This window comes from Oncorhynchus nerka, linkage group LG18 (genome assembly GCF_034236695.1).
Source record: "Oncorhynchus nerka isolate Pitt River linkage group LG18, Oner_Uvic_2.0, whole genome shotgun sequence".
In the NCBI taxonomy this organism is placed as follows: Eukaryota; Metazoa; Chordata; class Actinopteri; order Salmoniformes; family Salmonidae; genus Oncorhynchus; species Oncorhynchus nerka.
Genome location: NC_088413.1, coordinates 35232553 through 35242652, shown reverse-complemented (window position 1 = coordinate 35242652; position 10100 = coordinate 35232553). Strand labels below are relative to the sequence as shown.

Genomic DNA, 10100 nt, shown 5'->3' with positions numbered 1-10100 from the left:
TCGTGGTGTGATTGTGATAACAAGTCCTTTTGTTCACACGACCTAGAATGCCTCACAATCAAATGCCGACTGTATTACATCCCTAGAGAATTATCTTCGGTTATAGTCACAGCCGTGTATATTCCCCCTCAAGCCGATGCCAAGACTGCCCTCAAGGAACTACGCTGGAATTTATGCAAACTGGAAAACACATATCCTGAGGCTGCATTTATTGTAGCTGGGGATTTTCACAAAGCAAATTTGAGGAAAACACTGCCAAAGTTCTATCAACACATTGACTGTAGTACTCGCTCTGGTGAAACATTCAATCACAGTGGACACCAACATCTTGCTCCCAGGCAAGCTAAACACCTTCTTTGCCCGCTTTGAAAAGAATACAGTGCCACCGATGCGGCCCACTCCCAAGGACTGTGGGCTTTCGTTCTCAGTGGCTGACATGAGTAAGACATTTAAGCATGTTAACCCTCCCAAGGCTGCTGGCCCAGACGGCATCTCTAGCCGTGTCCTCAGAGCAGGCGCAGACCAGCTGGCTGGAGTGTTAACAGACATATTCAATCTCTCTCTATCCCAGTCTGCTGTCCCCACTTTCTTCAAGATGTCCATCAAACGTAATTGAACTAAATGACTATCGCCCCTTAGAACTCACGTCTGTCATCATGAAGTGCTTTGAGAGGCTAGTTATTAAGGATCACATCACTTATACCTTACCTGACACCCTAGACCCACTTCAATTTGCTTACCTCCCCAAATGACGATGCCATTGCACTGCACACTGCCCTATCACGCACGCCTCCAAATCTATCATAAAGTTTGTAGACAACATAACAGTAGTAGTCCGGATTACCAACAATGACGAGACAGCAAACAAGGAGGAGGTGAGGGCCCTGGCGGAGTGGTGCTAGGAAAATAACCTCTCCCTCAATGTCAACAAAACAAAGGAGCTGATCGTGGACTTCAGGAAAAAGCAGAGGGAGCACGCCCCTAACCACATCGACAGGACCGCAGTGGAGAAGGTGGAAAACTTCATGTTCCTCAGGGGGAAAACACATCACTGACAATCTGAAATGGTCCACCCACACAGACAGTGCGGTGAAGAAGGCGCAACAGCGCCTGTTCAACTTCAGGAGGCTGAAGAAATTCCACTTGGCCGCTAAGACCCTCACAAACTTTTACAGATGCACAAGTGTTCAAATGTTTTATGGAAAAAAATAGGTGTTTCCATAATGACAACTGGTAAAAAAGTTGTCACAACATGCGCGCGTGCTGCTCTGTCCCCTCTCACTCAGGTGACTCAGCCAATAGCGGACTAAGCTGCCTGCTGCAGTGCTCTCTCAACACACACGCCCCTCCGGCCCTCCCCACCACTCACTCACTCAGCAGCAGCCTGCCTCACTGCCTGGTAGTTGGCAGCAGCAGTTCACAGGGAAATATCTACATATTTAAATAAAAATCTACATATTTGAAGAGAAATGCCATAGCGGCTGCACTGCATCTTAGAAGTAGCCCAAAAACCTGCTACCCTGCTCGGATGAGAGTGCTCTGAAATCAGAGTAGATAGCTAGAGTGGCTTTACGAACCCACCCAGTATTGTGTGGCTCATCCTTATTGTGGCTAGCTTCAAATGGGAATTCATTAGACACTAAAACAACCTAATCAGATAGGCTTTTTGACATAATGTGCTTTTATTTCCATTTGTGTACTGCCTTCATTCGGGTGAAAACTCAGATATTATGCTAGGCTACCCTGATTATATAATTGGTGCATTAACATGATAACATAATATTGGGACAAATGACCCAAATAGGCCTAGGTTATATCTTTAGTGTCTCTCTCAGTAATCAAGTTGTTCATGCTTAGTACAACCATGATCTTTTCTCTCTGCTTCTCATCTCTTAATGCAACATTTCCATGACTACAGGGGCCTTTCTCTAACATTAAAAGGGGACCAATTACTTTGAATGAATGGGGCGATTTCACACCAGTATAGTATGAAAATATATGTATCTCAGATTGTTCTGGTAATTCTCACATAGTAACTTCATTAGGAGGAAGGATGTTTGACATGTTTTTTACATGTGTATCACAAACAACTTTTTTTGGAGAATTATGATGAAAGTGTCCGTTTTAGGCCGTTTTTGGACCTATGTCTCCTGTAAGACTCTATGGCAGCGTTCCCCAAACTCTGTCCTTCAAGCGGTGCACGTTTTGGTTTTTTAATTAGTTGATTATTAGAATCAGCTGTGATGTGCTAGGGCAAAAAGCAAAACGTGCACCTTTTGATTACCCGAGGACCGACTATGGGAAACCCTGCTCTATGATCTGTGAACCACGCATGACACAGACAACATTTTGCTGTCAATATACTCCTTATAATGTTCTCTCAAATATGGAGTATGTCTTGACTCTGAAATACAAAAATGTTCATCACTGTATTCAGCATTTATAAATATTCATTTCTTCAAACGACCCTAATTTGATTTAGCTTATTTTTTGACATTGTTTGTAACAATATACTCTTCAAACATATCACATTTCCAAAGTAGGCTCTCTGGTACTTTTAATGATATTTTATACATAGAAATTGAAGTTATAGGTCATTAACCAATCACAGCCCTCCTTTAGGATTGCACATTCAGCAAGTCACCAGAGGGAGTTTCCATTAAATCAATTTCACCTTTCACTGTGTTGGTGGTGCTCATAAATTAATCATACCTTCAGTATTAGCTGAGAGCCCACTCTGGAAATGTGATTTACCTGTAGAGTATATTGTTCCAAACAATTATATCTTAAAATTAACTAAATCAAAAAGGGTAGTTTTGAAATATTACTATTATTTTTTTATGATGAATAAATTAATGTGAACAATTTTATTTCAGAATCAGGACATACTCCATTTTTTTATCGTCAAAAATAATATCCCCCCGACAAAAAAAAGCACATCCTTCCTCCCAATGAAGTTACTAAAAATTGCCAGAACAATCAGAGATATAAAAAATAATTTAGGCTACGCTGGCATGGAATCGCCCAATAGGACTCTATATTTTATTCCCTTTCTCTTTTCTTATGTCTCTTTTTCTAGATGTCTGTCTTTCTCACAGTAGCCTAATTAAGTTGTTTAGGTATATTGATGTATTGTCTCATTGCCTTCTCTCTTTCTCACACACACACCTTCAGTAATCTTAGTTTAAAATCATAATTATTATGTCAAGCACAGAATTCTCTCTCTAAATTGTTGTTGTTGCATCTCTTCTGTTTCTCTTTCCTCTCTCTTGATCTTTCTTTCTCTCTCGTACTGTCACGGCCTGGCCATAGAGAGGCTTTTATTCTCTATTTTGGGTAGGCCAGGGTGTGACTAGGGTGGGCATTCTAGTTTCTTTATTTCTATGTTTTCTGTTCCTATGTTTTGGCCGGGTATGGTTCTCAATCAGAGACAGCTGTCTATCGTTGTCTCTGATTGGGTATTATACTTAGGCAGCCTTTTTTCCTTTGGGTATTTGTGGGTAGTTGACTTTGTTAGTGGCCTGTATAGCCCTAGTAAGCTTCACGTTTATTTTCTGTTGTTTTTTGTTTTGTTGGCGACCTTTATAATAAATAGAAATGTACACTCACCATGCTGCACCTTGGTCCGGTCATTTCCCTGACGACGTTCGTCACAGGCACGCTCTCTTCTTTCTCTCTCGCACACTCTCTACAGCAGGTATTCCCCAACTGGGGTAAGTGCAATGTCGTCGGGGGGTAAGCCAAAAATGCCTTTGGGGGTACGCCAAAACATACTTTTCAAATGAAATATATTTATTTTTTATTTAAAAAAAGATAATCTTCACATTTTCAAACAGTACATTTATATTTTCCAAGGGGGCTATACATTTGGGTGAGGTTTTTTTCTCGCCTAAGTAGCCTCGTTTCACTGCAAAAAAATAAAATTAAACCATGTAGTGTTCAGCGAAATAACAACACAATGTCAAATACAGGTAGCCTAGTCAAACAATTAACATCCAATCACATTAAACGTTACTCTCTCGCAGGAAACCTTCACTCTTGTGCAGACATTTAGAAACGAATCATGACAATTTGAAAAATAAGCCAAGGGACTTTTTTGAGTGAGAATAAAGATGACTGTCAAGTAGTAAGACCTGTATAAAAGCAACAGATACCATTAATAAGAAGGGGCTAGAAGAGTCTGATATGGTGGGCTAGGACAGGCAAGCCCCATACTATTGTGGAGGACTTAATTCTTCCTGCTACTGCAGATATGGCTGGGACAATGCTGGGAGAAAGGCTAAAAAAACTATACAGACAATGTCTCCATCAAACAACACTGTTTCACAATGCATCAGTGACATGGCAGGAGATGTTTTGAAACAATTACTGCTTCACTTACAAGCCAGTGAATTATATGCGTTACAGCTGAGTCAACAGATGTGGCGGGCCACGCACAGCTCCTCGTATATGTCCGTTACGTTTATGGGGGGTCAATTATGGAAGACATCCTCTTCTGCAAACCACTGGAAACCAGGGCGATATGATATTTTTTAAAGTACTGGACAGCTTTATGACATCAAATGGATTTTGGTGGTCAAGATGTTTTGGTATCTGTACTGATGGCGCAAAAGCCATGACAGGGAGACATAGTGGAGTGGTAAGCAGTTGCAAGCAGTTGCTCCCGACGCCACTTGGGTCCACTGCAGCATCCACCGAGAGGCTCTTGCTGCCAAGGGAATGCCTGACAGCTTGAATGACATTTTGGACCCTACAGTGAAAATGGTTAACTTTCTTAAAGCAAGGCCCCTGAACTCTCGTGTATTTTCTGCATTATGCAATGATATGGGCAACGACCATGTAACGCTTTTACAACATGCTATGCTGTACTGACACGTTTTTTTAAAATTGAGAGACGAGCTTAAAGTTTTCTTTACTGACCATACTTTTCACTTGTCTGACCACTTGCATGATGGTTTCTCCCACGACTGGTCTATCTGGTTGATGTTTTTTCTTGCCTGAATGATCTGAATCTAGGATTCCAGGGACTCTCCACAATTACATTTAATGTGCGGGACAAAATTGAGGCTATGATTAAGAAGTTGGAGCTCTTTTCTGTCTGCATTAACAAGAACATCACACAGGTCTTTCCATCATTGTATGATTGTTTGTGTGCAAATGAACTCAAGCTTACGGACAATGTAAATAATGTAATATAGTGAAGCACCTGAGTGAGCTGGATGCGCAATTACGCAGATACTTTCCCAAAACGGACGACACAAACAGGATTCGTCATCCCTTTCATGCCCGGCCTCCAGTCCACTTACCGATATCTGAACAAGAGAGCCTCATCGAAATTGCAACAAGCTGTTCTGTGAAAATTTAATTTAATCAGAAGCCACTGCCAGATTTCTGGATTGGGAGCGCTCTGACTTTCTTGCCTTGGCAAATCGCGCTGTTAAGACACTGATTCCCTTTGCAAACACCTACCTAAGTGAGAGTGGATTCTCAGCCCCCACTAACATGACAACGAATACAGGCACAGACTGTGTGTGGAAAATTATTTAAGACTGAGACACTCTCCAATACAACCCAACATTGCAGAGTTATGTGCATCCTTTCAAGCACACCCTTCTCATTAACCTGTGGTGAGTTATTCACAAATAAGGTTTTATATGTAAGATGGCTAAATAAAGAGCAAAAATGATTGATTATTATTATATTAATATTTGTGCCCTGGTCCTATAAGAGCTCTTGGTCAATTCCCACAAGCCGGGTTGTGACAAAAACTCACACTCATTCTTATGTTTAATAAACACATCATATAGTGTGTGTGTGTGTGTGGCAGGCTTACAATGATGGCAAAAAAACAACATTTGAGAGTGAGCTGACCCCGGTGGTAGAGGAGGTACTCAGCTGGAGGTTGAATGTTTGAAGGGGTACGGGACTATAAAAAGTTTGGGAACCACTGCTCTACACTTAGTGTAGTCATTAAGCATTAACAACTTGATATCTTTTCTCTGCACTTCCCAACTCTCAATGCAACATTTCCATGACTACATGGGGCCTATCCCAAACATTAAAGGGGGACAAAATACTTTGAATGAATTGGGGGGAATTGGGGCGGCAGCGTAGCCTAGTGGTTAGAGTGTTGGACTAGTAACCGGAAGGTTGCAAGTATAAATCTGACAAGGTATAAATCTGTTGTTCTGCCCCTGAACAAGACAGTTAACCCACTGTTCCTAGGCCGTCATTGAAAATAAGAATTTGTTCTTAACTGACTTGCCTAGTTAAATAAAAATTCCACACCAGCATAGTCCAAAGATAGATTTGTTAAAGTCAGATTGTTCTGGCAATTCTCACATAGTAATAACATTGGGAGGAAGGATGTTTGACATATTTTTACATTTGTATCACAAACAAGTTTGGGGGTAAATCATGATGAAAGTGGCAATTTTAGGCCCTTTTTAGACCTGTACATTCCTCCTCTAAGCCCCTTCGGTCTGTGAACCGTACATGATACAGACATTGGTGTCATTATACTTGTGTCCTGTCGAACAGGGTGAATATCTAGATTCAGAAGTCATGATATTATTGTTCAGATTTGTTTTGATCAGTCATGTTGGATCCTTTACTAAAAAGTAGCTGTCGGTCTTTCTCGCAGTAGCCTAATTACGATGTCGATAAATATCGATGTGTTGTTTCGATCGCTCTCTTTCTCTCTGCAGTTAATGAAGTTGTTGATAAATGAATACAAATGACCTGATATCTCCTCTCTATATCAGACTGGTATCAGCAGAAGGAGGAGAGGCTGAAAGACAGACTGGAGGAGCTGATGCTGCGGGCGGCGGAGGATAACAGAGGGGGTGTGACGCAGGGCTGGGAATTGCCAGGGACCTCACAATACAATGTTTTCATGATACTTTAGGTGCCAATATGATATGTATTGTGATTCGCACGATTCTATGTGTTGCTTATTCGATACTGTGATTTAATTGGGATTTGATATTCCAAACATATTGCTCACCATATGTCTGCTGCAGAGGGACAATAGAGAGCCAGGAGAAAACCAGTTTTGACCAGTCGTGGAAAGAAAAGTGCTGAAAACAAGAATGAATTATGAATGAATGTTTACTTAATCATTTGCAGTTTACCCAGAGAGACCTGTGACCGCGAAAAGCTTTATTAAAAGTGTACAACACGTTTTGGCGTTGACCCTGCTATCCTGGAGCATGTTCATCAGGTGCTCATAGTTGACCTATTTTGCACACCACAGCCTATCATGAGACGTCCATTTTCTTCGTCACTGGGCCAATATGTATAGAAAGGTTTGTTCAAATCCAAAGTGGTTGCGGTGTAAAAGTGACTGAGCATGTGAGATCACTGCTTAAGATTGGAACAGAACAGCGCAGTAAGCTTTGGATTACTGTGTGTGTCCTTGTTTGTGCGTGTGTCATGATGTGTCTCACTGGTATCGCCCACAGCCAGAGAGGTGGTGAGATTTTAACAAATGGAAGGAGGGAGGGGAGGGGAGGGAGAAAGATAATCCTCTAGAGCTCTTGTTTGTTCCCCCTGTCAAAACTGTGCAGAAATAACTTTAAATCTCCATCTCTCAGTGAATCCAGAGGCAAGAACAGGTTTTTGTTGGCGGCTTGATGGAGGTTTGATTTTGCATAGAACAAGCTGAATAATAGTTGTGAGTTGATTGTCATCCGTAGGTGGGATAATGTTGGGTGGTTTGAACTATTTTAAGCTCCGGCCTTGTTTTTTGATTTTTATGAAATGCATCGGCCTTTCGGCTGTTTCATGATATGTTGAAGAGTTCGATAGAGGTCAGTTAAAATGCAAATATTCTCTCTCTCTGCCTCTTTAAGCTGCCCACGGTCAAGCGGATGCTCTCGGTTGACCCCTTGCTTGCGCATTGCCAGGACGAGGACGGCTATACTTCGTTGCACCATATCGGCCTACGGAGGCCACGACGCCACGGCCTCTACCCTGCTGCCAGCGGGCACCGAAGTTAACTCCCGCACTGCCAACGGCTGGACGCCCCTACACGGCGCCTGTCGCTGGGGCCAAGTCGCCACCACAGCCCTCATGTTGAGCCAAGGGGCGGAGTTGTATGCCCAGCCCAACGGTGGCCTCACAGCGCTCCACCTAGCTGCCTCCCACCCTGGACAGGGCTCCGCCCACACGCTGGAGTTCCTCCTATCGCTGTAATGAACAGTCATGTACACCACCACATTGTCTTTCTTTGCAGTCCTGGGAGGAAACATCAATTATCAGTATGATGACAGTTTCTCTTATGTGTCCTCTGCACGCTTTGCTTGTCCCAAATGCCAACATATTCTGTGCATAGTGCACTACTTTTGGACCCTTCCCTGGTCAAAACTAGTGCACTATGTAAGGGAATAGGGTGCCATTTGGGATGCAGGCCCTAATATCCGTGTACTTGGAATGGGTTGAAATGAACTGGTCCAATTAGCATCCTCTCAGAAACGGGGAGATTTTAGCATGGAAACCCACACAGTCAGACACTGTACTTTGGATTAGGTCATCTTGTGATTGGTCGAAGGTGATCCAATTGCTGACATACATTTTTGTTGTTGTTGAATGTCCGTCATTACAGACGCAGGCTCAAGTGGGTTTCAACGGTGGGATGACTAACATTGTGAAATGAAGCAGATCAGTTTGGGTTCCAGGCTAAATAGTGTGTGCTGGAGTAATGTTTCTCATTGGTTTCTGAGCATTTGGGCTGTATTCAACTCATTTATTGAATTGATTGTCGAGCGTTGTGGCCATTAGAAATAGAATGATTCATTCTAATGCTATGGTTACAGCTCATTTGTTAGTCATCCAAATGTCATCCGTGCTCGCTGTAGAAATACAAATACAATCAGTATACATTGGACCAGGTATGTTTTCCCTTTAATACCTTTGAATGTCCCATCTCCCTTTAAAAATAATGGCCATCATTTTGATAGCGCTTAACCAAACCCAACCTGAGGACATTATTCAGAACCGCATTCATTTCCAAATGTTTGTTTGCCTCCGGGATGTCCATGAGAAGATGTCTGAAGTCTGCCTATGCCCTGCGCACAGTCAATTCAAAAAGCATAGTGCCCCGAACGGCGGTGTTTCAAACTCGCTTGGGATGAAGCGCTGTCCCATGTTATGGCAACTTGTGGTTGTTTTTGATAAGATCACCTTGATCACCTATTATTCGATCTTAAAATGGGTAGTCAGACCTGTCACTATCCAGCCGTGCTACAAAGGACGGAAGTATGGTCATCAAAAGGTCACTAGAGGTAAAACAGAAGGAGAGTCAATCCTCCGCGGTGACGTTTCCCCTATGTACAGATCTAGGATCAGCTTCCCCTCCCTCTATCCTAACTCAACCATCATTAGGGTAAATGCGGAATTGACCCAAGATCAGTGTCTAGAGTCAACTTCAGCCTACTCTGAGGGTCAACTTTGAGCGTGACAGTTTAACTTCTAATTTAAAAAAAAAATTAAAAAACATATTCGGCTACCCACAACTTTAAAGCGCAACTGAATATAATAACCAACTTCTCGGGTTGAAAACGGCCTATGTAGTATCAATATTAGTCAAACATTCAGTGGCAAAACTGACTGAAGTATAAGTAGGATCATTTTGATCATATAAGTCAGTATATTCCAAAACAGAGTTTTGATGGAGTTCGTCATGAGGGTTGGGGGTTTGGATTACAATCATGCCCACTTTCCCACAAACACAAGATGTTAGAATTGTCATGAACAGAGAAACAGCTGCGCTGATTGCGCTCCATCCAATCATAGCAGCCAGAATCTACAGACATTGGGCTTGTTCGACATTGCAGACGACAGTGCAAGCAACTGCCGACTGATCTACAAATCATTTAGCACCGTAAATAACTACTCATTATTATTTGTAGAGCAGTCAGTCACCACAATGCATCATGGATTTGATGCTCTCGAACACTGCTATTGAGACAGACCTGCCCATTACGCAGCGCCAAAGACTTTGTTTACATAAGACAACCCAGCGCCAATGTTATGTTGCTGAAAGAACACTTGGCCTCTAAGCCCTTTAGGGGTGGCCAATTGCTAATGTTTTTGATAGT

The 10100-nt window shown here is 42.3% G+C and overlaps 1 pseudogene; it reads left to right on the top strand.

Annotated features, from left to right (window-relative positions):
• The first annotated feature begins 388 nt into the window (after positions 1 to 388).
• LOC135561618 (ankyrin repeat domain-containing protein 49-like) lies at positions 389 to 8196 on the top strand (annotated as a pseudogene).
• The last annotated feature ends 1904 nt before the right edge of the window (positions 8197 to 10100 follow it).